Raw genomic sequence first — 26204 nt, forward strand, 5'->3', positions numbered from 1 at the left:
GCTGACCTTGTTAAACCAGTGCCTGCCCTTTAGCTAATCAAGATTAAGGATCGATAATTAACGAATTTGCTCCACGGCGACTAAAGAGAGTTTCCATGAAAGACTCTAAATTACTATTGTGTGTGAACAGAAACCCTAGGCAGTCAACACAAATGGCAAACAAGTAATATAAAATGACAGCAAGAACTTCAAGTAAGAAAATTAAATTTAAAAATGATCATATTTTTAATGAAAACAGATTAAAAAATCATACATGTAGATGGCTTGACCATCATAACACGATATAAACAAGGAGACTTAAAAAACATGCATATCATACATTATTATTCAAAATACACGATTACAAATTCATATCACTAATTTTTACAAAAATGCACACTGTGGCGAATGAAACTCAACGGAGTGAGACTCAACGCGCGTTTCGGCGTAAAGACGCCTTCTTCAGGAGTCACAAGGAGTAGTGATATCTGGAACGCACATATGGAAAAGGAAAAACAGTCTGTTACATTTCATGTTACTCTATCAATACATTTCATAAACGACACACTAAAACGTGTATTCATAGTCAAAAATAAAACAAGGCCTAAGTAATCACTGTCAAATTACCAAATCCAATATCTTGTTGCCATAACCAATTTGATAATCACTTAAACATAGAGATTGTGCCATACTCAAAGAGCTAAGGAGGGGAATTGTGAATTCAGAGTTACATGAATTAATTAAAAACATAAACAGGCATATTTAAACACAAATTGATAAAATAAGCCAAGGCTGATCCACAGTATAATGCAAAACTATAGTGTGTGGCGTTGAAATAATCAAACTCGATATTCAAAAACATAATATTGATAACTATAATAAATTAACATTCATTCCTTTTTACATAACTAATTATTAGAGCTACACATGTGTAATCACGATCAAATTACTCACTATTCTTAGAAGTTTGACTGAAACTGTATGCAGGACGCAAACGATCAGTTCTTGGGCATTTCAAAAATACCTAAATCGCCACAACAGTTGTTTTCCTAGGATATATAAAATTACAAAAAATAGAAACTCAGATCCTATAGTGTGCAAATTCTGGGATCAATAAGCAGAGAACTAATGTTTTAGTAAGGTAGACATACCCCTGATAAACACAGACACCTGGAACGTAGAACAAAGGGGCATAAGAAAAATGGGGGGGGAGCGGGGGGACGCAATAAGCACCTCTATAAGCACAATATAGTGGCGGTCCAAGGTATCATAATACTTGACGAAGAACACTTATTCTACCTTTGGCCAGCAATGACAAAACTAATGAACTCCCAAACGATCAGTCCTTATTTGTTGATCCCTGATATACAAAAATGGGGAAGCCGATACCCCAATGTATGTTAGCCCCCAATATTGATGTTTGTCACTATATTGTTAACGAGTCCGGTTATTAATGAAATAAAGAATTGAGGAAACAGGTAAAAATTATTTAGAAAAATGGGGGGGGGGGGAAATAGGGGGGTGCAACACAAAGTTCCGGATATAGGAACCTGTTGTATATGTCGCCCAAATGCTGCAATGAACTGTATACTGTAAAATATCAATAATGACGGACATAAATTTTCAAACGTGGGGTTCTGAAAGCAAAAATGAAAACGGAACAACTATTTTAAAAGATGAATTCATATGGGGATCGAAAGAGATTGTATAGCCAGAACTTCGGAATTCTAGTATACGAGAGGACTACCTTTAGGCGCTGAAGCCGTTAAATCAATCCGACTCGATGGTGACGGTATGTAGGTTACTCCGAAGTTGATTAGTAATGTCTTATCAGCGGAGCCTCCTTATGATAAGGAACTGGAATGACAACACACACATAGTGTAGTGTCAATGTTTGTTCGAACAGTATGTAACGGTAAAAGAGGGGTATGGTCAGAGAACCTAAGAATAGGCGATATTATTTCCGAACAAAGCTTACCTTAAAACACCACATGAAGGCAGGATAATGCCCTCAGGTGTCCGATGTTGCAGCGTACGAGTCCGCCGCACAGTCGATGTAACGGAAAGATGGTCGGAGTCCAAAGAAACTACACCAGTATATATACAATGTCCGAAGATGATAAATGGATACACCTGGAACTCTAAGAAGGCTAGAGAGAGGACTTAAAGATGGAGTAGCCCTAGGTTCGCAGTGCTGTGGAAAATGGACTGCACGAGTTACCAATGTCAAAAAATAGAGAGAGGACCAACTCGTCGTTAAATTCTTATTAGCGGAATAGCACCACAGGAATAGGATATTCTAAAAGACGGGTAAAAAGGAGGACAGGACTGATCGAAAAATTATAAAAATAAAACCGATATGAGAAAGAATTCCAAAATAAAACAAAGTAAAAGAATAAAAGGAACTACTGCTAATCGAAAAGAGGGGGCGGGGGAAGGGGTTTATTATCGATTTCAGTGAGACAGGTTAATGAACCTAAAGGGTGATGATCACACGATCGCATTTTCCCATGGTATTTCGCTGTTCAACCCATTCCTGAAGGTTCCCAGGCTAAAAATCCAAAAGACTTCTCTTTTCTTTCGGACTTTGCACCCACCTTTACTGTCAGGAAGTCTAATCTTTTCTATAATGCGCCATTTAAAATCATCTGGCGCATGTTGTTTTTCTAGAAAATGTTTGACTAATGGGGCTACAGTCTTCTTAGTACGTATCGCCGAGCGATGCTCAGTGAGTCTTGTTTGGATAGGCCTCGATGTTTCACCAACATAACCCAGGTAAACGGGCATAAAATGAAATAGATACAATTGGAAGTTTTCAGTTCCACATGTCATGTGCATCCATGGGATATCCATTATACTCAAAAGATTCGCCTCCCAGAATTGCACTACAGGATTTACAGGATGAACATTTCACAGTACCTTTGACCGGGAACTTCCCGGCCAATGATCTTTGAGAGAATTCTGACTGACCACTCTTGTTAGTAAAACGGGAATGTACTATCAAATCTTTAAGGTTTTTATTTCTTTTATGGGCGAATAGGGGCTTGGCTAGCTTTTCATTTGACGTGGGGTTGGAATTCAAAATGTGCCAATTGGCGTTGATAATTTGTTTAACAGTATTGTCAAGGGTAGAGTGTTTAGTTATGCAAACCAGGTGGTTATTTTCATTGGGTTTTTTGGCTCTCAAAAGGTGGTCGCGGTCATAAAATCTGGCTCTCTTAAAGGAGTCTCTTACCAACCTGTGTGGGTAGCCACGGTCTAGAAATTTCTGCCTCATTATCATAGCTTGTCGATCAAAGTCTGCCAAATTGGAACAATTCCTTCGCACTCTTAAAAATTGGGAAAAAGGGATACTCTGGCGCTGACTCCGCGGATGAAAGCTGTTAAAATGGAGTAATGTGTTACGTGCAGAGGGTTTTACAAAAAGATCAACTTAATTAGTAAGTTAAGAAACTCAACACAGTTTTTGTCAAATTGTGCTGTGAACTTTAAGTTGGTATCTGTCAAGTTTATCCATTTTAAGAATTCCACAAGGGAATCTTTCCCATTGGTCCAGATAAAGAAGATGTCATCAATATATCTGGACCAGTGGGAAATGGACTAAAAAACCGGGGCAATTTCATTGCAGACAAATTTTGCCTCAAAGGCCGCCATATAGATATTAGCAATGGACGGAGCTACAGAGGCCCCCATACTTACTCCCTTCACTTGGCTTAACGAATTTGCTCCCCGGCGACTAAAGAGAGTCTCCATGAAAGACTCTAAATTACTATTGGCCTTCCTTCCTCTCAGTAATTCAAAGGGACTAAATTTGGGGGAAGAATGAGGGGTGATCTGTGGAGATTTGTTGCGTGACTTAGAAAGATTGTTAACTTTCACCACATCATTAGGCTTATCATCAATTTCTTTGAGTGAGACAACAGATATTTCAATACTTTTTGCAATTTTCAAAGTCTCGTCTAAAGTTGGATCAGATAAACTTAAAAGCTTTTGCCTGATATTTTTGTCTTTACAATGGCACACAAATTGATCTCTGATCAATTGGTCAGTAACATTTTCGAATTTGCAGTCAGCAGCAAGTCTTCGTAAAGTGGAAATATAGGTATCAACATCCTCAGATTCTGCTTGTTTCCTCTTAAAGAATTTATGACGTAACACCATGAGACTGGGCTGTTTGTCAAATCTGCGTTTGCGTCTGAAAACAGCTTGTTGATATTCATCTAAGTCTTGAGATTCATCTTGAGATAAAGATGGCAAATGTTTAAAAATGGATCTTGCTTCGAAACCCAAAGAAACCCAAAGAAAGAAGCAACAAGCATTTTTTTCTCTCAGCTGCAAAACGAGAAGCTCCAATAGCACCTAAATAGATTTCGAAAGCATCATGCCAAATTTCCCAACGAATTGGAGGATCACCTGGGGAGTCTAAAAAGTAAGGTGGAGGATTAATAGATTGAGCAGAAGTCATGTTAAAATAAGTATAGAAATGTAAGTTGCCACTGGAACTGCCAAAAATATTATATAGACATAAAAGTACACTGTAACTGTAGGTTGATAACTAAAATACTACTAAGTAACACGCGTTAAAGTTTTCCTTTTTAAAAAAAAATAATGCACTGGAAATAGTAAAATAACAAAATATATATATCACTGCAGTAACACGTTTGATAAGATAATATGAAGATCCTGAGATAACACAGTGTGCGTGTCACTGAATAAGAAAAAAAAAATGTATCACTCAACATGTATAAAATGTAACAAATTGATATTGCGATAAGATTGCGATAATGTAGAGTGTGCGTGTCACTGAAAAACATGCGAATCTTGCTGAAATTGATTTGAATATGTCCTGTATGAAGTGTGCGTATCACTGAACCAACACGCACATAAGAAGCAGTGTGCGCATCACTGAAATGATGAATGTACGACGAGAGGCAACGTGAAATAAAATGCGAACAGTGTGTGTGTCACTGAAGTAAAACGCATTTGGAAAAAGAAAACGTTTGAAGGAAGGTGAAACTGATCCAAGATGGCCTCTACGTTGACGTGGTGACGTAGAACATGAAAACGAGGCTTGGGTAGAATCGAACGCAGGCTGGACATGAGAAGAGAATGCAAACAAAGAAGAAAGTTCGGAGGAACGCGCTCCAAGTAAGTAGATGCCAACAGTTGTATTTTTTTTTAAAAGATGTTCCGTCTTCTTCTTCAAATACAAACAGAGAAAAAGCTTGAAACTGGGCAAATTCAAACAAACACCTTCTTCTCTAAATATATAAATCCCAAAAGAATTGAATTAAAAGATGCTCCTTTTTTTGCAGTCAAAATCGAACAAACAGTCATATGCCTTCCTGGTAGAAATGCCAACAGAAAATACTAGGATCAGAGTATCATCGAAAGTCATACATTCTTGGCATTCTTGTCTTGCGGCATTTCAATGAAAGCACGATGAAAATGTAGATATAAAATGCCTACCGTCTCCACTCGAAACAGGGAAATATAGGTTACCGTGTCACCAATGAACCACAGGACAATCCTAGAGTATTACACCAAGACTCGTCTTCAATGAAGAATAATTTTGAAGCTCGAAGATGAGATTTTTGTAGATGAAGGGAGACTCTTGATGGAAGCAAATACTTCTTGTTTTTGATAGAAGTCACGCGTGGGAGAATGTAGCCTTAAATCGTCGCCATTTATTTTGTAGTAATCACGCTGGATACTAATGAGTGAAACTGTAGATTTATTAAGGCTACAAGAGGAAAGGTAGACACAGCCTCTCACATCAACTGCTTTCCTTGCAAAGTTCCTTTGACAAGTTGCTAGGCGACAGTGAGATTTCATTTAAAGAATCACCACAAATCTCCACAGACATACTAAGCATGAATAGAATATAACAGAGTATGGGGCTCTTATAAGGGACTGTGCTGTGTGGTGTGATGGGTTTGGGTAGGTGAGTGGGTATGGGACGGGGAAGTATCAGCTTTGATGGAGGTAACAGCTTAGGTATCAGTTAGATTTTGGTCTGGAGTAGGGAGAACGGTTAGATCTGGAGAGAGAGAGAGGGGGAGGAAGGAAAGACAGAAGCAAAAAGGTCAGAAGCCAGTGAGTATGGGGCTCTTATAAGGGACTGTGCTGTGTGGTGTGATGGGTTTGGGTTTACCACACTCTTCTACATTTTAGTCTATGACGATCGACTCCGCTCCACTCTCCTCTAAAGTACTTTACTCTACTGAACTCTACTCCACTCTCAGGCACTCTACTCCACTCCATGCTATTCCACTCTACAACACCCCACTCCACTCCATGCCACTCTCCTCTACTCTACTAACCTTTCGCCATGCTGAACAGCAGCCACACTGGTGTACAACATGGTTAAAACACATCAGCGAAGCCAATAGCTATGTATAGGCTAATCTGTGTCACTGGAGTGAAGCTTACAGACTCTCTCACTTTTTTAAAGTTCGGCTGCTGTGTGCTCAACATTCCTCTTGGCCTGCATCGGTTAGATATGAAGTGCGGCGCAGGGCAGGTGTGGCGACTCTGCACTGATTGTATATGTCCCTGTGATGGGTACAGCACAGAGTTAGAGCAGTGCTGTGCAGAACGTGCATGGTGAGTGGGTGTACTGGGTGTATATGTGCTTGCGAAGAGTAGAGTACATGAATGATGTAGTGTTGTGCAGCGCATGCAGGGTGAATGTGTATGCTGGCAGTATGTGTGCCTGCAAGTGGCTCAATGTAGAATGGCTACAGTATTGAGCAGTGTGTGCAAAGTGAATGTGTGTGCTGAATGTATGTATGCCTGAGGTGGTACAATACATGGTAGTAACAGTGCTGGACAGTGTGTGTGCTGAGTACATACACTGAATACAAGTTATGTTATGTTATAATGTGTTTATAGTGCGCACGGATACTCAAGAGTGTCCCCGCGCGAAGTGCCAACGTCAAGAGCAGAGGAGGCTGAGCATAGCAGGCTTAGTTAAAGAGCAAGGTCTTAAGTTGCTTCTTGAAAAGCCTGGTATCTTGGATATTGCGCAGTTCCAAAGGGAGAGAATTCCAGGCTTCTGCTGCCTAAAAAGATAGGGAGCTGCCCCCCAAACAAACAAGGCGGAAGCAGGGGACCTCTGCCAATCGCAGCCCAGAGGAACGCAGATTTCTTCAAGGAGCGTAGAAGGCGAAGCGTCTCCTAAGGTAAAGTGGCCCCAGTCCATGCAGAGCTCCATGAGCCAAAATGAGAGCTTCAAACTGGACACGGCGGGCCACAGGAAGCCAATGGAGATCATGCAAGTGTTGTTTCATACTTGATCGACCTGGAATACCAAGTAGAACCCAAGCTGCCGCATTCTGTATTGTTTGCAATTTTTTTAGCTGGTAGCCAGGCATGACAATGTACAATGCATTGTCATAGTCAATGCGTGACAGGATAAGAGCATGGGTCACCATTTCCTTGGCTGGCCGAGGAAGCAAAGGGAAAAACTTTCTGAGTGATTTCAACATGCCAAAGCACTCTCTGCAAGTTTTTTTATCTGCATGGAGAACCTGAGATCTTCGCTGAACCATACCCCCAGGTTCTTAGCAGGGTTACCAACAGAATTGGGCGGGGGGTACTCAGTGGGCCATAGAGCCTCCATAAAGTGCGGGGGAAGGATCCATGCAGAAGTACCTCCGACTTGTCCTCGTTGCACTTCAGCTGTGCCAGTGCAAGCCATTTAAAAACAACAGAGAGACAGTTTTTAGCTTTGTCTGGGGACAGGTTGTTTTCCTTCCTTCGAGTTATTTTTGGACATGGCAATACGATCCGCGTAGAAACTACTTTTGGCCTCTCTGATAGCAGTAAAGTATTCTCTCTGAGCCTTCCTTAGTGCTGTTTTAGCTAAGGGGCAATATACCTGTCTCCAACGGCGTTCCAAATTTTTACAGGACTGTTTTAATTCCTTAAGCTTACTTGAGTACCAGGGTTTTGAAGGGGTACTTCTTGCCCGTCTATTCGAGAGGGGCGGGGTTAAGGATTGAATTGCCTGGGTGATCCAGTTAGTGAAACTCTCTAATGCACTGTCTAGGTTTACAGCAACCATAGGACGTGTATCTAACAGTGCTTTGCAAAAGGCAGCAGAATCAATACATGGCGAAGGTCTACCTTGAGGGAATCCCTTAGATGGAGGAGGTATCACAATGGTCCATGAGAACTGTATCAAAAAATGATCAGACCAGGATATTTGAAATGGTTCCATAATACATAAAGGGAAATTGGAACACACTGGATCTAAAATGTGCCCCCCACTGTCAGATGGAGAGTTAGTCCATTGAGTGAGTTTTGCCATGTTAAGCAAATCATAAAATTCCCTGGTGTCGCTGGCCTCCACACAGTCCAAATGGATATTAAAATCTACAAGAAGCAGGAAGTTTGAAAAGCGACGAGCCCTGGGGACAATTACACCATCTAGGGCTTTCAGAAACGCCGGGGGGTCTGTACACCAGTGTCCAGCCAGCGTAAAGTGCGGGTATATGGTAATAGAGAAATAAAGTACCTCCACATCACCAATAGCTAGAGTGTCTTCGAACGTTAAAAACCCATGTGTCCCTGAACACCACCGCTACACCTATGGCTCTTCGCCCTTTGTGATCAGCCCTCACTATTTTATACCCCCAGAAATGGCTAACTCGATAACCGGTGCGGAGAACTCATTCAGCCACGTCTCGTTCACAAATAGTATACCGAGCTGCTCGTCTTAGAGGAGCTCAAATATATCGGGGGCATGTTTAACTAACAAGCAGGAATTGATTAGCACACCTGTATAAGTTTTCCTTTTGGGGTAGATGAAGGGAGGACTCCCGGGGGAGTACAATCAGCCAACACAGGACAAAAACTAAACTTGCAGTTCTCACTCCGCCTTTTCAGATGATCTTAAACCACCCAATGCCATTCGCACTCACCCCGTTGGAGGTCTATAGCTAACAAATCAGCGCGGCTGTAAAACTGACGACCATCCGGCATCACCGTCTCTGTCTGGAAACGGGCAGCATGCCTGGCTGCTTCTGGGATGCTGACGGGCACAGACAGACTTCTCTACGGCACGCCTTCGGCGCACCAGCGGCGCATCTGCGCAGCGTGCATTATTTATGTGAGTATGCCCCCAACGACTAGAGCACGCCCTCAGCAAAATGACGGCCTAAATTGCTCAACCAGGAGTCCCCGTAATGCGCAGGAGAAAGTGATTTGTTTTCCAAATTTGAAAAAACAGGTTCAGCAGCAGAGTAGGTTTAAATTGCAAATAGCAGCACAGTAAGCAAACTTTAAAACACTCCCAACACAAGCGAAGTGAAGTACGAGTAAGAGAAGCAGCGTACTAACACCTCCTCGCTCCTAATGGCACTGGCGTCCGAGCAGCGCGCATAATTTATGCGAGTATGCCCCCAACAACTAGAGCGCGCTCTCAGCAAAATGGCGGCCTAGATTGCTCAACCAGGACTCCCCGTGATGCGTGGTGAGTGGGAGAAAGTGATTGTTTTGCTTTTCAAATTTTAAAAAACAGGTTCAGCAGCAGAGTAGGTTTAAAATGCAAATAGCAGCACAGTAAGCAAACTTTAAAACACTCCCAACACAAGCCAAGTGAAGTACGAGTAAGAGAAGCCACGTACTAACACCTCCTTGCTCCTAATGGCGCTGGCGTCCGTGCAGTGCGCATAATTTATGCGAGTATGCCCCCAACGACTAGAGCGCGCTCTCAGCAAAATGGCGGTCTAGATTGCTCATCCAGGACTCCCCGTGATGCGTGGTGAGTGGGAGAAAGTGATTGTTTTGCTTTCCAAATTTTAGAAAACAGGTTCCACAGCAGAGTAGGTTTAAAATACAAATATCAGCACAGTAAGAAAACTCCCAACACAAGCCAAGTGAAGTATGAGTAAGAGAAGCAGCGTACTAACACCTCCTCACTTCTAATGGCGCTGGCGTCCGCTCAGAGCGCATTAATTATGCGAGTATGCCCCTAACCAATAGAGCACGCCCTCAGCAAAATGGCAGCCTAGATTGATCAATTGGGACTCCCCGTGATGCGTGGTGAGTGGGAGAAAGTGATCGTTTTGCCTTCCAAATTAAAAAAAACAGGTTCAGCAGCAGAGTAGGTTTAAAATACAAATAGCAGCACAGTAAGCAAACTTTAAAACACTCCCAACACAAGCCAAGTGAAGTATGAGTAAGAGAAGCAGCGTACTAACACCTCCTCACTTCTAATGGCGCTGGCGTCCGCGCAGAGCGCATTAATTATGCGAGTATGCCCCTAACCAATAGAGCGCGCCCTCAGCAAAATGGCAGCCTAGATTGATCAATTGGGACTCCCCGTAATGCGTGGTGAGTGGGAGAAAGTGATCGTTTTGCCTTCCAAATTTCAAAAAACAGGTTCAGCAGCAGAGTAGGTTTAAAATACAAATAGCAGCGCAGTAAGAAAACTTTAAAACACTCCCAACACAAGCCAAGTGAAGTACGAGTAAGAGAAGCAGCGTACTAATACCTTCTTGCTCCTAATGATGGTGGCGTCCGTGCAGCTCGCATTATTTATGCGAGTATGCCCCCAACGACTAGAATGCGCCCTCAGCAAAATGGCGGCCTATATTGCTCAGTCGGGACTGCCCGTGATGCGTGGTGAGTGGGAGAAAGTGATTGTTTTGTTTTCCAAATTAAAAAAAAAGGTTCAGCGGCAGAAAAGGTTTAAAATACAATGGTACATGAAGGATCCTGAGTTCCATTTTTGGAAGCGCAGGTTCACCTGGTGAAGACACGAGGAGGTAGAGGAATTCCTCTCCCCACATACAGATTTGTGTATTGCTGAATTTTTGTGATCTGGGTGGGACACACTGGAGAAGGTAGAGAGAGATTCCCTTGGTTCACTTCAAATGATGCTTTTTGATTCAGTAAGAGATCACAAGAAAGGGGCCTGGACATATCTGATAAAGGAAATGGGGCTGAGAAGGCCTGGGAGTCCAGGATTAACCTTTTGATGCACATATCTCTGTGGCTGAAACACAAGTATGATCTCTGGCCACTCAAATGGCCTGTGGGAATATCAGTTTCAGAGTCTCTCCTGCTGTAACAAATGGCATTACAAGAGGAAGAAGAGGAATAGGAGAAGTGTGCACCACAACACAAAACTCCAAAGGCCCAGATCCTAAATCACATTTGGTGTCTGGAATTGGACTATAAGAAGGGGAAATTGAATCCCCAACATTTGTCATTTGACAAGCAGCCAGATGGGCTGTGTGAGGAGGGGAAGCTCTGGAGGACTTCTGCCTGTGACCAGGACTTGGGAGCAAGGCTTGCTAATCTCCCTGCTGAGTGAGGAAACATTACCCAGAAAAATCAATACCTGCTCTGGAGTCTGGAGTACCTGTGCCTGCCTGCTTGCCAAGTCTACTGTGCCCTCTGAGGAAGAGCAGAGTGTGGGGAGGTGCGTGATCCAGTGGGAGTCCCTGTCTAGTGATCTACTGGTGCGAGGAGATGCTGCTGCACCAATCTAGTTGTTGCCCATGTGCAGGCTCAAGTCAACAATGCCTGTATGCCAGGAGAAGGTCGCCATGAAGATAGCCATGGTATGAGGGTCGTGCAGTAAGGTCAAAGCCTGTGCAAAATAGTAGTGGCTGCCCTGTATGCCAAGTGCCATGGAGACTGCTGTACGATGAGGGCCAGTACCATGTGGGCCAGCGGGATGGCAACCCCAAATGCAAGTGTGGGCTGTCGGGAACAACTGTGACTTGCAGATCGGGCCGGGAGCCTAAGTACTGTAAACCGTTGTGACCCGTGGATCATAGCAAACAACGAGGACTACAACTAACCCGACCCCATGGACCAAGTGAGGATGTCATGGATGTATCACCTCATCACTGGCATTGAAGTCAGGAGCATAGAAATCACTCCCTCTTTTGGGGAACACAGAACCTTCCCCTACTGGAGGAGCGTGGCAAAACCTCTGTTCACTGCTGGAGGCAACCGCGCGGGGTCTGAGGAGAGCCTGCACCTGCCAAGAGCTGTCTTGCCTACCTCGTGCAGCTGACTTCCCAAAAAGGCCTGGTGCTGTGAGAGTTACCCCAGATTGGCACCCTCCAGGATTCTTCACACTTCCTCTGTGCCGAGCGGGTAAGACTGAGTGCGAATTTATCAGGCCCAGGGGACTTGCTGCTAAGAGCGCTGCAACACCAAGACACTTTAGGCAATTTACAAAGTGGACTCTTGAGTTAAGGCCAGCTAGTGAGCATTCCCTGGATGCGACCACCAGTGAATGGGGAAATATCCCAAACTCACTGTAAGGAGTGGGTAGGACAGGGATTTGCTGTTGAAACACTAGAGCCCTGACTTCAAGGGGGAAATATGTTGTTGTCTATAAATGTCATAACCTTCCTTTGCATGATTGGAATTAGAGATAAAATGCGTCTTTTTATTCTAAAAATAAGTAGTTGACTGGATATTGGTTTATTGCTAATGTGGCGTGCTCTTTGAGTTGTGAGTTGTGTTCACTAATCTGTATCGACACTTCCTCCCGAGGGAGACTTAGACTGCTTGTTTACATGTACCACTTAGAGTCAAGTGCAGATGGGGTTCTTGATGCTGTTGCTCAAGATCCACAGTAGGTCCGACCATAGGATATCAGGAGTGAAAGGCCTCAACCCCCACAGTTAAGCCCAGTAAAACCTCTGTGCCCCATTGCCCTCTGAAAGGGGTTCTGACAATAGTAGAGCATCCTACACACTTCAGTGAAGCACTACAGATGCATATACTCACAACATGAATGGCCATTCATATTATTAGACCTGTCCAGGCCTACACCAGTCCATGATAGGTCTCCTCTGCAATAGTGTACCTGTGTACATACACCGGACTGAGTTAGATGGTAGTTGTGCATGTCCAGATTTACACGTGTATGCACGTTTTCACGTGCAACCAACCAAGAGCCTATTATCCTAGCTGCACAGCAGAGGTTATCCTAAAAAGCGCAAACTGGCAGTTAGCACTCCCAGTCTATTACAACAGAGCTTACGGTGTGAGTGAGATTCATTAAGAGCAGAAGTCCAGAAACCAGGTGGTCCAAAAAACAATACATCCAGGGTGATTAAATGTGGTGAAATCCATTTTTCGATAACTGAGACCACTACCCACGGGCCACCATGAAGTAGTGCCTTTCCTCATATGTAAGTAGGGGAGGAGATCACTGGCAACTACCGGCACAAATTATGACTTGATGGCCACTATATGCCACGGCCATCATTATACCTATGATGTTCACCGTGAGACAGAGGCACAATTCTTTAAGGTACCCACAGATACAGAGATATATATCATGAAATCACTGTGGTCTGCATCTTCCCTGATTTTGCAGCACTATACACAAAGGATCAGGTTTGATGAAGCCACAGAGCCCTGAGGGAAAGGGGAATAAAATATATGGTGCTGTTCCCAGCCAAACTGTACATAATAACAGTAGGGAAGTCCTAGAACTTTTTCACTACTGAAGACACCTGGAATTACATTAAGGGATGGAGACTGATCATCAGGAAATTCAATTACTAGTCTATAGGGAAAAGGAAACGGAAAACCCTGAAAATGAATGGTTTGAGACTACACAAAGAAATCACATGAGGGTGGGGATCTTGTCAATAGACCCACCTCCAAAGATAGATTTGCCTGAACAAGAGCTAGCCTGGCTAAAATAAGGAATATAATGGCTACTCTGCCTATGAGAAACAAACCTTCTATTGAACTTCTTCTGTAATCACCATTTGGGGCAATAACGATAAACTAATAGAGAGAATGACATACTTCAATTGGTAAAAGGCTCAGAATTCTCTGAGTAAATGTAGTTACCTATTTAGATATGGTGAGGAAAGGGGGGAGAATCTTACAGATCTGATCTTACAGATCCATCTTATCTTGTAAGCAATAATCCCAAACTGTCTTACATATAAAGTAAATTTTGAGATTACATAAATACATGAACACCACTGTTAGATATGCATGCTAAGGGAATTAAGTAGCAGTGTGTTAAATTCGCATAATTTACTTTTACGTAGTTACACATAAGTTTGAGAAAATGATGCAAATTGATGCATAATAACTCACAATGCAAATCCATAATTTAGCGCCATATTTTAGGGTGAAATGCATCTGTACATCAATTTTTGATGCACGTATGCATTTGCTAGTAAAATAAACCAAAATGAACGCAAGGGGTGCAAGCAACGGATACTTGCATTCTAACCACTCACCACAAAATAATGACATAATGTTGTGTACTACTTCTTGGTGAAAATCAAAACCATCTACAACAACTTCACTCCACAACTGAACCTCCCTCAACTTCCCCCATGCTGAATCCAGCACCACCTTGCAAACCACCTTTACCTGTTGCCCAGTGATCACCACCATGGAAGCTGCCAACACTATTCACTCCATCCACTAGGGAGTCCCCTCAGACGTATGCTATAGGAAGCTGGCTCTTTATATGATATTCCAATAATTGGTTATACCATGTAAAGAGTCCAGAGCTTTGCCACATAAGTGTACAGGGCTTCTACATAAACCCAAAGTGCTTCAGTTGTGGTAGTGTGGTCGAGCAGCCGTACGCCTAACACAGAATGTAAGACATTTGTTATACACAAAGTGATTAATAAATAACACAGAACTCAAAAAGGAGCTCCACACCAATTTCAGAAAAAGAACCTTCTTTCTAGGTTTATTCTAAGACCAAGATCTATGTTCGATTCAATTCGATGCATCTTTATTCGGTCAAATGTAATAATAATAATAACCCACATTTGTAAAGCGCACAATCACCCGTAAGGGTCTCTAGGCGCTGGGGGCCGTCTGGAAGATTAAGCAAGTTATTGCCCAGAGTCACATGGTGCTGGGCTAATCTGCCACAAGTGCCGGGGATTGAACCGTGATCCCCAGAAGCCAGAGTCAGTCGCCCTAGCCGCGGCGCCACACCTCTTCCACCATGAAAGCACATAAAAAGAAAACCATACAATTCGCATAAATACAGGCTAAAAACACAATTTCATCACAAAGATTAGATACAAATATATAAAAAGGGATTCTAGCCAAGCCAATTTAAAACATGACAATTTGAATGTGCAAGTGCCCTAATACATTGGCTTGGACAAATTCCACAGACTGTAACTTGATACAGTAAAAATACCACTTATAAATTAATACAAAGTTACCCGGGGTAAAATGATTGATAAGGAATCCCTCTAGACCTTAAATTGTCTTTTCCTCAATATGAGGCCTCCTGAAAAGAAACTTGAAACTCCAAAACAGATTGTAGGTGAGGCTAAAGTTTGTAAAAACAACAGTGTGGGATTTACTTGTACACATTGAATATGCCTTACCAACAGAATAATATATTTGTGCCTTAAAACTGAGTAAAATTCACAGAAAAATGAAAAATACGAAATGTTCTGAAAATCATCACAAGGGCAAGGTTTCAGGGCTCCTGACTTTGAAAAACCCATTGGGATAGTTAAAAACCAGTGCACGTGTTTTAAATCTAAATCTGTAAAGTATAAAACAGGTGGGAGCATTATTAACATATGACAAATAGGGTTTCCCCCTCAGGCTCATAGTCAACAAAAAGTGTTGCTGCACAGTAGGTTTCTTAAGTTTACTATCTTCCGTTTCTCCACTGCCGCCTGGCCAAAAACATATCTATGATAGCCAACGCATCACTTGGGCACAAAGATATTAGATTTGTGAACATTGCTGAGCAATTTAGCCTCTTCAGCAGCTCCTGGACATATCCTAGCCATGGAATGCCCAAGGTGCCTTCAGGAGCACTACAGTCCTTCAGTATGTGCTGGTTCAGAGTAGAAACGGAGCATGACCAGATTCTCCGTCAGCATGTTATTGGCGCCAAAGGGATGTGATCAGAAATATTACCCACCCCTAACTCCTTGTGAATAGTACAAGTTGGGGTGTTTATTGGAACGGCAAGAAGTTTACAGTGAAAATTGTACTCTGCAGCCTGTAAATCACTAACGTCTCTGTAACCCCACAAGTCACAGCCATAACTGGCCATTGGTATACATTTTTCTTTAAAGACCTTTAGAATTGCGGGAACAGGTTTAGCCCCTAGTATTTTGGCAAAATAGTGGCCCCAACTGCCCTTGCCAGGGTAGTCCTTTTATGATTTCTTTGGGCAACCCAGGAGCCTCTATCATCACACGTGGTACACTTAGGTAAACTCCAATCACCACAAAAAACTTGCACTCAGCGGCCTTACGACTTCCGATGGTCATTGCATGCGATTTATCAAAATTGGTGGAAAGATCCAGTGAGTCCATAAAATCAATAAACACATTCAAAAGTTTCTGTAAACCCACTGCGGTACAAGCAAGCCACATTTCATCGTCAGCATAAAGTAATGTGGGGATTCGTTCCATGCCTGCCCTAGGTATGTCTATATAGGCAGTTGTCAAAGTGTCTACTAGTTTGTTCATGTAAAGGGTAAACAGCAAGGGGGCCAGAATGCACCCCTGCCTTACCTCTCTCTTGACCCCCACCCAAGAGGAAGACAGACTACTATGTGCATCATACCTGACCAATGCAGTTAGATCGAGATGGAACATGTGGAGAAATGCCACTTGGTCTGTGTCCATGCCCAAGTCCAAAAGAATTTGCCAAAGCTTTGATCTGTTGACACGATCGAACTCTGAGGTTAAGTCTATAAATGCCATATGTAAACATCCCCTTTTGGCTATAGTGTATGTTCCCACTATCAGTTGTAAGTTGACACATTGGTCCACAGTCCCTCTGTCCTTCCTAAAACCATATTGAAGCTCCAAGATGACGTTAGAGGATATCCAGCCGACAGGTTAATCGCTCAAACACTGCTTCTCCCATGATTTTAGCAGCACAATTAAGGAGTGAGATGGGGCAAAAACATGCAGGGTCATACCTCCCTCTTGTTTAAAGTTTGGTAATATAACGCCTTTACACCAAGAAACTGGAGAGCCACACTTGCAGGCCACATTAAAGACGCATGTCAGGATCTTGGCCCAAGTCAGGGGGTCTGTTTTATATAGATCCGGTGGAACACCATCCGGGCCCAGTGCTTTCTCCCTGCTGTGTCCAAAATGGCGTTATGCGTGTTTATTAGTTTTCCAAAACAAGAAAACAGTATCAAGGCACAAGTGCCAACCAGTTGCCAGCGAACAGTGCAGTCAAAATACATCCAGATTACAATAGTGTAGTAAGTCCATCTTGGTATTTTCTCATATTCATGTAATACATTTACAACTTTTTGAGGTCAGACATAAAAGGTGCATATGGCAACATAGGAGGCAAAGAATTTAGAAAAGAAGAAAAGGGGGGGTACAGCGTTGAAGAGCTCATACGGTGTACATCACTTACAAGAGTCTGTCAAGTCTATAGATATATCAACATCCGTGGTACATAATCATGGACGGATGTCACAACAAAGCATGCTATTACAACGCATGCTATTACAACGCATTTTTTACAACGCAAGTACCATTACAAAGCACGATTTTACAACGCATACCATTAGTACATGAAATAATAATAGTAATGGAAAACTACCATTACAACGAAAACAAATACAAAGCATACCATTTCAACGCATAAAATATTAATTATAAATATATTTTTTTAAATTTTGTAAAATAACCCCTAGGATGGGGGGGCAGAGAAAATAAGGGTTTTGGGTGGGGAAGTGTATTAAAATGTAGTAAGAAACTTAACGTAAATTTAAAAAAATAGCCTAATATTTTTAAAAACAAATACTTGAGTATTTAAAAACAGTACTCGAGTATTAAAATAAGTACGAGTATTAAATGAATATTTAAATCATTAAAATCTTTTTTTTAAAAAAGAAACGATTTAAAACACATATTAATGATAGTACATTAACTGTTACATACCAAAACGTAAAAATTATTAATATAAAGTGCGAATCAAACAAATAGCCGCCATTTTAGCAAAGAAAGCCAAAAAAAGAGTCCTACAACTCTTTCCATGAATGAAACACCAATTCATTGAATACAAAATGGAGGTCAAAACGCAATAGGAAACCCAAAACACACACTTTTAAACACGAAATTTAAATGACACGTTTTCACAGCAAATAAAAAGTAAAAAAAACACATTTTAACAATGCTTTTCTCTAAAATTTAGATGACACTGAAAGAAACATATAAATACGAATAAGACACCATTTTGAAAACAGTTGATCATCAACTACCAGAGAGAGCAGACGCATGTAGCTGACCCTCTGACCTCTTGCGACAGAGAAGAAATGTAGCCACAGTTATACAAAACCAATCGAGAAAACAAGTAAGTTGAATTAGAAACACATGGAAACATTGCGCATTTTAAAATAATCAATCTAGAATAAATGATAAATTTAAAACATCTTTATATTTCAGAGTAATATAAGCATAGCCATTGTTTCCCAAAACCTTCTCCACATTGGAAAACAAATTGCAAACAATGTAAGTACTTTTAAAATAGAAAATAATTTTTTTAAAGAATGTCAAGAGTGTAACATAGAAGAATATTCACGTAAATAATTAGAAATTAAAAATGTGAATATTTTATGTCTCTTTCCCCAAAAATAAAACGTGTTCTGACTAAAAGAATTAAAAATATTACCGAAGGCAAAAAGTTTTATATTTACATTTTTCCAGCAAACTGATTACTATTTGAAGACCAAAGATCACAACCATAATTGAAAAAACGAAAAAGGAGTAGAAGACATATTTATTCCAAACAGTAAGGTAACATTTTGAAAGAATTACTATTTATATCGTTTAACTCAGCGATGCTATTCCTTATGTTCAAAAATGTCAACCCATCAACATTTTTTTAAAAAAATAAATCGAAATGTTTATCATGTTTTAAAACAATACTTTCAGATATGACAACATACTTGTAATAACCAAAATATATATTTTTTTAAAGTAGGGTTTATTAAAATAAGAAATAACTTTTACATTTTCATTTCACCCATCAACAGAAAAATTGACAATATCAAAAACTTGCATCAAACGAAAAAACGCACGAAAACAGCGAACAAATAGTGAAGAAACCAAGATCCAAAAGAACAAATAAGGTAAATATATTTGTATAAGCACAAAAACCCTGTTTTTTAAGAACCTATGTTTAAAAGACAATGAACCACCGCAACTATTAAAACCACACGATACTTAAGAAAGCTTATAATAATTTTTTGAACAGATAAAGAAAGCCCTACCAAACCTACGAATAATGAATACGAAAGAACTGAAAAAGTCATCAACCAAGCAAAACACCATTAGCAAAGGTAAGACACGTTCAAAAACCATCATAAACATTATAGTCAATTCAAGTGACCAGAGAAAAGAACTTCAAATGAAAGCAATGTATTTTTAAAATATAGCATGTATATATTTTTTAACTGTTTATAATGCAACTGAATAGTATATATAAACTGAAACATAAGGAAATAAATAAGAAAAACGTTAATGTTTCCAAAATGTTTTTTCTCAACATCATCAAATAATATTATTAAACAAGCAGCACGATAATGAAATGTTCCTCTTTACTTTAAAAACAGAGAAAGAACTGAAAACTCTACAAAGAAGTCCCGTATCATATTCTTTTTCGGGCCAACAGACAACACAACCAAAGTAAAAAGGTAAACCTTAGACAATCCAAAAAGTATATATTAAAAGTACCACTGTAATGTGAAAAGGTATGAAAGTGACGGGTATTAAATTACTATTGTAACTACAGGTAGGTGTAACAGTAGGGAAAGTGATGAATAGTGGAGGGGTATAAAAAAACTTTTGTAACTCCAGGAGAGTGCATCCGTAGTGAAAATGATGGATAGTGAAGGGGTATAATTTACTATTATAACTCATAACACAAGAAGGTGCAGCAGTAGGGAAAGTGTTGGAAAGTGTAGGGGTATAATTTACTATTCAAACTCAAGGAAAGTGCATCAGTAGGGAAAGTGATGGATAGTGTAGAGTTATACTTTACTATTCTAACTCCAGAAAGGTGCATCAGTAGGGAAAGTGTTGGAAAGTGTAGGGGTATAATTTACTATTCAAACACCAGGAAAGTGCATCATTAGGGAAAATTATGGATAGTGTAGAGGTATACTTCACTATTCTAACTCCAGGAAGGTGCATCAGTAGGGAAAGTGATGGATAGTGTAAAGGGTTTAAATTACTATTCTAACTCCAGGAAGTTGCATCAGTAGTGAAAGTGTTGGATAGTGTAGGGGTATACTTTACTATTCTAACTCCAGGAAGGTACAGCAGTAGGGAAAGTGATGGATAGTGTAGGGGTATAATTTACTATTCAAACACCGGGAAAGTGCATCAGTAGGGAAAGTGATGGATAGTGTAGAGGTATACTTTACTATTCTAACTCCAGGGAAAGTGTTGGATAGTGTAGGGGTATAATTTACTATTCAAACACCAGGAAAGTGCATCAGTAGGGAAAGTGATGGATAGTGTGGAGCTATACTTTACTATTCTAACTCCAGGAAGGTGCATCAGTAAGGAAAGTGTTGGATAGTGTAGGGGTATCATTTACTATTCAAACACCAGGAAAGTGCATCAGTAGGGAAAGTGATGGATAGTGTTGAGGTATACTTTACTATTCTAACTCCAGGAAGGTGCAGCAGTAGGGAAAGTGATGAATAGTGTTGGAGTATAATTTACTTTTCTAACTCCAGGAAGGTGCATCAGTAGGGAAAGTGATGGATAGTGCAGGAGTATAATTTACTATTCTTACTCCAAGTAGGTGCATCAGTAGGGAAAGTGATGGATAGTGTAGAGGTATACTTTACTATTCTAACTCCAGGAGGGTGCAGCAGTAGGGAAAGTGATGGATAGTGTAAGGGTTTAAATTACTATTCTAACTCCAAGAATGTGTAGCAGTAGGCTTAGTGTTGCATAAAGAAGGGATTGTAAGTGATGATTGTCAAGTTATAAAAATTTAATTAAAAAAATACATTGCAAATTCCTTTTTACTTTCTTTTCTGATAATGTCTACAGACAAAACTGCGTCGTACAGAAAATCAAACCGTGGAAACCGACTATTAAAACATGCAGGATATATATATTGTAAAGAGAGAATAAGTGAACCACGAAGACATTGGAGGTGTGTGCAATTTTACTCAAGCCATTGCAGAGGCAGAGCAGTTACTCTTGGTGAGTCAGTCATTAAGACAACAGACCACAACTACTCTGCCTCTGCAATGGACATTGAGGTAAGAGAAACTATCAACGAAATGAAAGAAATTGCATGCACCTCCAATGACACTTCTGGATCTATTTTAAGAGAGGTTGCACAGCATGTCCCCAGCCATGTAGCTAGCAGTATGCCTATAATTCCTAATTTGAGAAGAATTATCCAAAGAAAAAAGCAGGCAAGTAACACTCATACCACCACTCCTCATACCTATTCTGATATTCGCATTCCTCCTGAACTTACTATCTCTTTTTCCAATGAATCTTTCCTCCTGCATGACAACCAAAACCCTCAGAAACGTATGCTAATCTTTAGTACACCCCACAACCTTGTAAAATTAGAGAATAGTGAAATTTGGATGATGGATGGGACGTTTAAAAGTACGCCCCACCCATTCACACAAATTTACACTATTCATGCTAAAATAAATAACAATGTAATTCCCTTAGTCTACAGTTTGCTACCTGATAAACAATCTGCAACCTACACTGAACTTTTGTCAGTGATTATAAGCAAAACATCAAGCAAAAGTCCTAGGAAAATAATTGTTGATTTTGAATTTGCAATGATTAATACAATCACCAAAACGTACACGGATACCCAAATTCAGGGATGTTTTTTCCATTTTTCCCAGACATTTTGGCGTAAATTACAAAAAACATCCCTGGTTGCAGATTATTCAACGGATAGCAAACTACAATTTGAACTAAAAAAACGAACTGCTCTTTGCTTTGTACCTCCTGAAAGTGTAGACGAGTACTACACTGCAATTACAGAATCCGGATTTTTTAATGAAAATGAGGAAAAATTGGTACCCCTACTAAATTATTTTGAAGACACATGGATTGGACATCTAAGCAGGTCGGGTCGCAGGAGGAAGCCACGTTTCCATGTGGAGTGGTGGAACTGCTACACGTGTTGCTTAGAAGGAGAAGCAAAGACAAACAATGCCATAGAGGGATGGCATAACTCCTTCAACCATACAATTGGTAAACCTCACCCCAACTTCTATCATTGTTTGGAAACTTTGAGGAAAGAGCAAAGTTTCCAAGAAATGAGAATTTCACAAACATTAACAGGTAGTCTAAACTCACGCATCTCCAAAAAATCAAAAGATGCTAACATACTACATTTTTAACTAATAATACAACTATACTTTCCTGCTTTGCCCTAAATTCACATTACATCTAATTACAATTGGCATTTTTTCAAAACATTTTTCTAAATTTAAAAGTCGGGTCACCTTACCTTTAGATGTCTTCCATCTTCCTGTGAATCCATTCTTTAAAATAAATCCAACATGACATCCACTGGCTTGTTTTAAATAAAGTTATCCAATTTTTTTTTTAATCAAACAATTCCCAGAAATATTTTGTTTAAAAAAAAAAACAAGTCCCATTGACCTTTTCCAAATGTGTAAGATCCAAACAGATCCAAACAGCAGAAGATAGAATTCCAACTTTTCTTTAAATGAACCACAACCCAAGCATTCAAAAAACGTCTTTTCCAAAATCGATCTCCAAATTCAAAAAATGCTTGCGAATCAAAAAATTCCACCATTTAATCCACGAGCGTTCTTCTTTCTTCTTTACTCGAATCCAAAAGTGCTAAAATTTCTATCCCAATAATCCATCCATTGTAAAACAATGTTCTCGATCCGTATCCAAAATTCCAAATCCCGAAACAAACAATGCATTCCAAAAATCCAAAACCAGATTCTCGATCTTCTTCTACTTCTTTACACATTGAATTTATACATAACCACAACCTACAAATTACTATTTTTAACATTTTCAAATCTTATCACAATTAGAGTATTCTAAACAGGCGACTCAACAACGGCATACACTAGCTACATAACCGGAGACATGCTGAAATTCTAAAAAAAATGTTTACATTAACAATGCAACCTCTCCTTATTCTCTCTTTTCAATATATAGACTCCTAAACATATTTATTTACATTTAAAATAGTTTGTAAAGTTTCCTACCTGAGCGCAGATCTGCTTCCTGCTGCTTTGTCCAACGTCGCTCTCCAAAATGCCCGCGATCTTCACGTTTACGCGTCTACGTCATCTGGAGTAACAAACAACAAATAAGGAAAATGTATTAATATTATACATTATTGTACATTGTAGGAGCGTAGGGTCTGCTTCCTATGGTCACCCCCACTTTTTGCTTTTGCTTCTCTGGTTTTCGACTTAGATGTGGCTGTGGGCCTGCTGATCAGACCCACAGCCCAGATGCACTCTCTCTAAATTTACACCATGTACTCGAGGTACATACACAATTGGGAATTGGTTCACCTTGTCAGCCCCTGTAGAAGTGTACTCTAGGTACTCAGGGCATAGGTGTAACCAAGGCCTACCAGGGGCTGCAGCATGTATTATGCCACCCCTGGCTGGCCATCCAAACTGACACAACTGGCTGATCACTCAGCTGGGGCAAGGTCGTGTAATCACCCCTTGCTTAGGTATAGTATTCCTATATCTAACCTTATATATAGACACACAGTAACCTATAAGTTACTCCTATGGTAGGCCTTAACAATCCTGGAGGCAGAGCACTTGGTTATGTGTGAGATGGTGCTCTAGCATGAGCTGAGCCTGTCTGCAGCTTTCGGAACCATGTCCTTATAGCTGTTCTATGATATTGCCATACCATATACTCTTAAGTGCATTATGAACCTCGCGGTTAAATGCTAACTTTGGTTTGGCTTTATCCAAACATGTCGTGTAAGGTGTCATACGCTTTTGAATACTAACCCCTGGTCAATTCTGGCGACGGGGGTAGCATTCCACCCTTCTAGAGGGAGAAGACATGTTGTTTCTGACTATCCAGGTTAAAGTTAACCAGAGCCCCAGCGTCACAAAATGGACGCTGCCGCCACCGACACAAGTCTGACCTCTTGCTGCTCGGAGTCCTTCCAGCCACGGAGGTTTGGACAATAGGTTTCCTGCCTGGAGAGGTGCGAGCACCACCCCAGACAGGACTTTGTGTATTGGGACAGGGAGGGCTGAATAGAATGAGACACTGCCTGGGGCACCCTAGGTGCTCCATGCATACCCCAGTTCAAACCGGTTGCTGGGGCAATCCAGCCCCAGCTCTGGCACGAAACTGGACAAAGGAGAGGGGATGTAACCACCCCCCTTCCTGGTCCCACCCCTAGGAGGGACCTAGAAAGTAATCCAGCCCCTTTTAGTTGTATAAAGGTAGGAGCGGAGTCCTGAGACTTTGGATTAATCCTGAATCGAAACTTGATACGAAACTGTGGACCTTCGACATTCTGCTGAAGGTGAAGACTGAAGAATCTACCTTGTCGCCAAGGAGTGACCACCCTGGGCAACCAGGCACCATCCAGCAAATCACCGGCTTGCTTTGTCGACGTTCCCGCCGGAACCCGAGCACAGAGCCCGACAAGACCCAGACTTCCAGACCTCTCTGACCCTCTCTTCACGACTGCAGCATAGCTGAGATCCGTGGCGGCGACGAGACACGTGGGACCGGACATCTTGGAAAGCCTGCAACTTGCTAACTGTGCAGCTCCTGAGGCATCCTCGAAGCTGTGCACTGGGGTTTGAGAAACCCCGAACCCGAGCTCCACCTGCACCGAAGATCAGCCCTCCACACTACACGAGTTCTGCGTGGGGCCCTTCTGCTGGTGTTCTGCTCGACGCGTTGTCCGGTTGCTGGCCCGTTGGCTAGTAGCCTCTGTGACGACAATCCTTTTGAACCACCAGACAGCCACCTGTCCACGTGCATAGAGTAAAAGGAGCGCATGTAGTTTGCGCCGTTTAGGCAGTGTGTCACGTACACACCCCAGAAGGCCCAATATCGGAGTTGGCGCATCAGCCCTACCAATCATTTGGTTCACTGCATCAAACACCTCCTGGCAAAACATACACAATCTTGGGCATTCCCAAGCCATATGCAGGAAGGTAGCCTATGTATATCCACATCTCCAGCACCTGTCATCCTTCCTCAAACGCCTGCGGCCTAGACTGATCGGTGTTCGGTAATATCTATGCAGGAATTTAAAATTAATCAGTCTAAGGCGATAGTTGGGGGAAGAACAGTCAGCTGCCCACAACAAAATTCCCACTGGTCCTCCGTCACCTGCGGATTTAATTCGCTGTTCCATAGCATCAATGATTTAGGCTGTAAGACCAATGGGCGTTCTGAATGGTTTTGTAGAGGCGCGTGATTGACTTACGTGCCGACGGTGTTTTAAAGATACACTCTAACGCTAACATCGCCGGTGGGGCCTCAGGAAATCCTCCCGCGCATAGCTCGCGACAGGCGGCGCGCAGCTTGTGATATAAGAATTGTTCAACAAATGGAACAGCGCGCTCCTCCGTTTCAAGCGGTGGGGGGTCTGAATTTACCGCCTAGATAAAGATCCGCAAATGTTCACAGCTTCATGTTTTCAATCAGGGTCTTTCCCACAGCTCCATCCATGCACAGCAGAATTGGGTTATGTTCTAACAACATGGATGGTGCATACAATATCAGAATGCCCGCCCTCTTTTGCAATGCACGCCACATCCAGCGCAATGTGTCTGCGGTATCTACTTCACCTCTTGGGCGCTGCGACTTTTGATATAATGCGACAGCCAGGGGCACCGGTGCTACTGCATCAATCTCAACCGCTATATGTGGCTGAAAAGGCGTCCTATGTATCCAAAAGTGGAGAAACTGTGCTTGCGCACATAAGGCATATAGTTGCATGTCAGGGGTGCCCAAACCACCCTGCTTCAATGGAAGGGTCAGGAGATTCCAGGATACTCTAGCCTGTCCACTTGCCCATACCAAGGACAGCAACAATGAGCGTAAATTCTTGAAGAAATGTTGGGTGAGGGGAATCGGCACATTCACAAACAACAAATAAAGAAATTTGGGTAAAACGACCATTTTTGCTAGCGCTATCTTACCCGCTATAGACAAGGGCAATCTGGACCAAATTGCAACCTTCCCCTGTAGCCATGA

This window comes from Lissotriton helveticus, chromosome 7 (assembly GCF_964261635.1).
Source record: "Lissotriton helveticus chromosome 7, aLisHel1.1, whole genome shotgun sequence".
In the NCBI taxonomy this organism is placed as follows: Eukaryota; Metazoa; Chordata; class Amphibia; order Caudata; family Salamandridae; genus Lissotriton; species Lissotriton helveticus.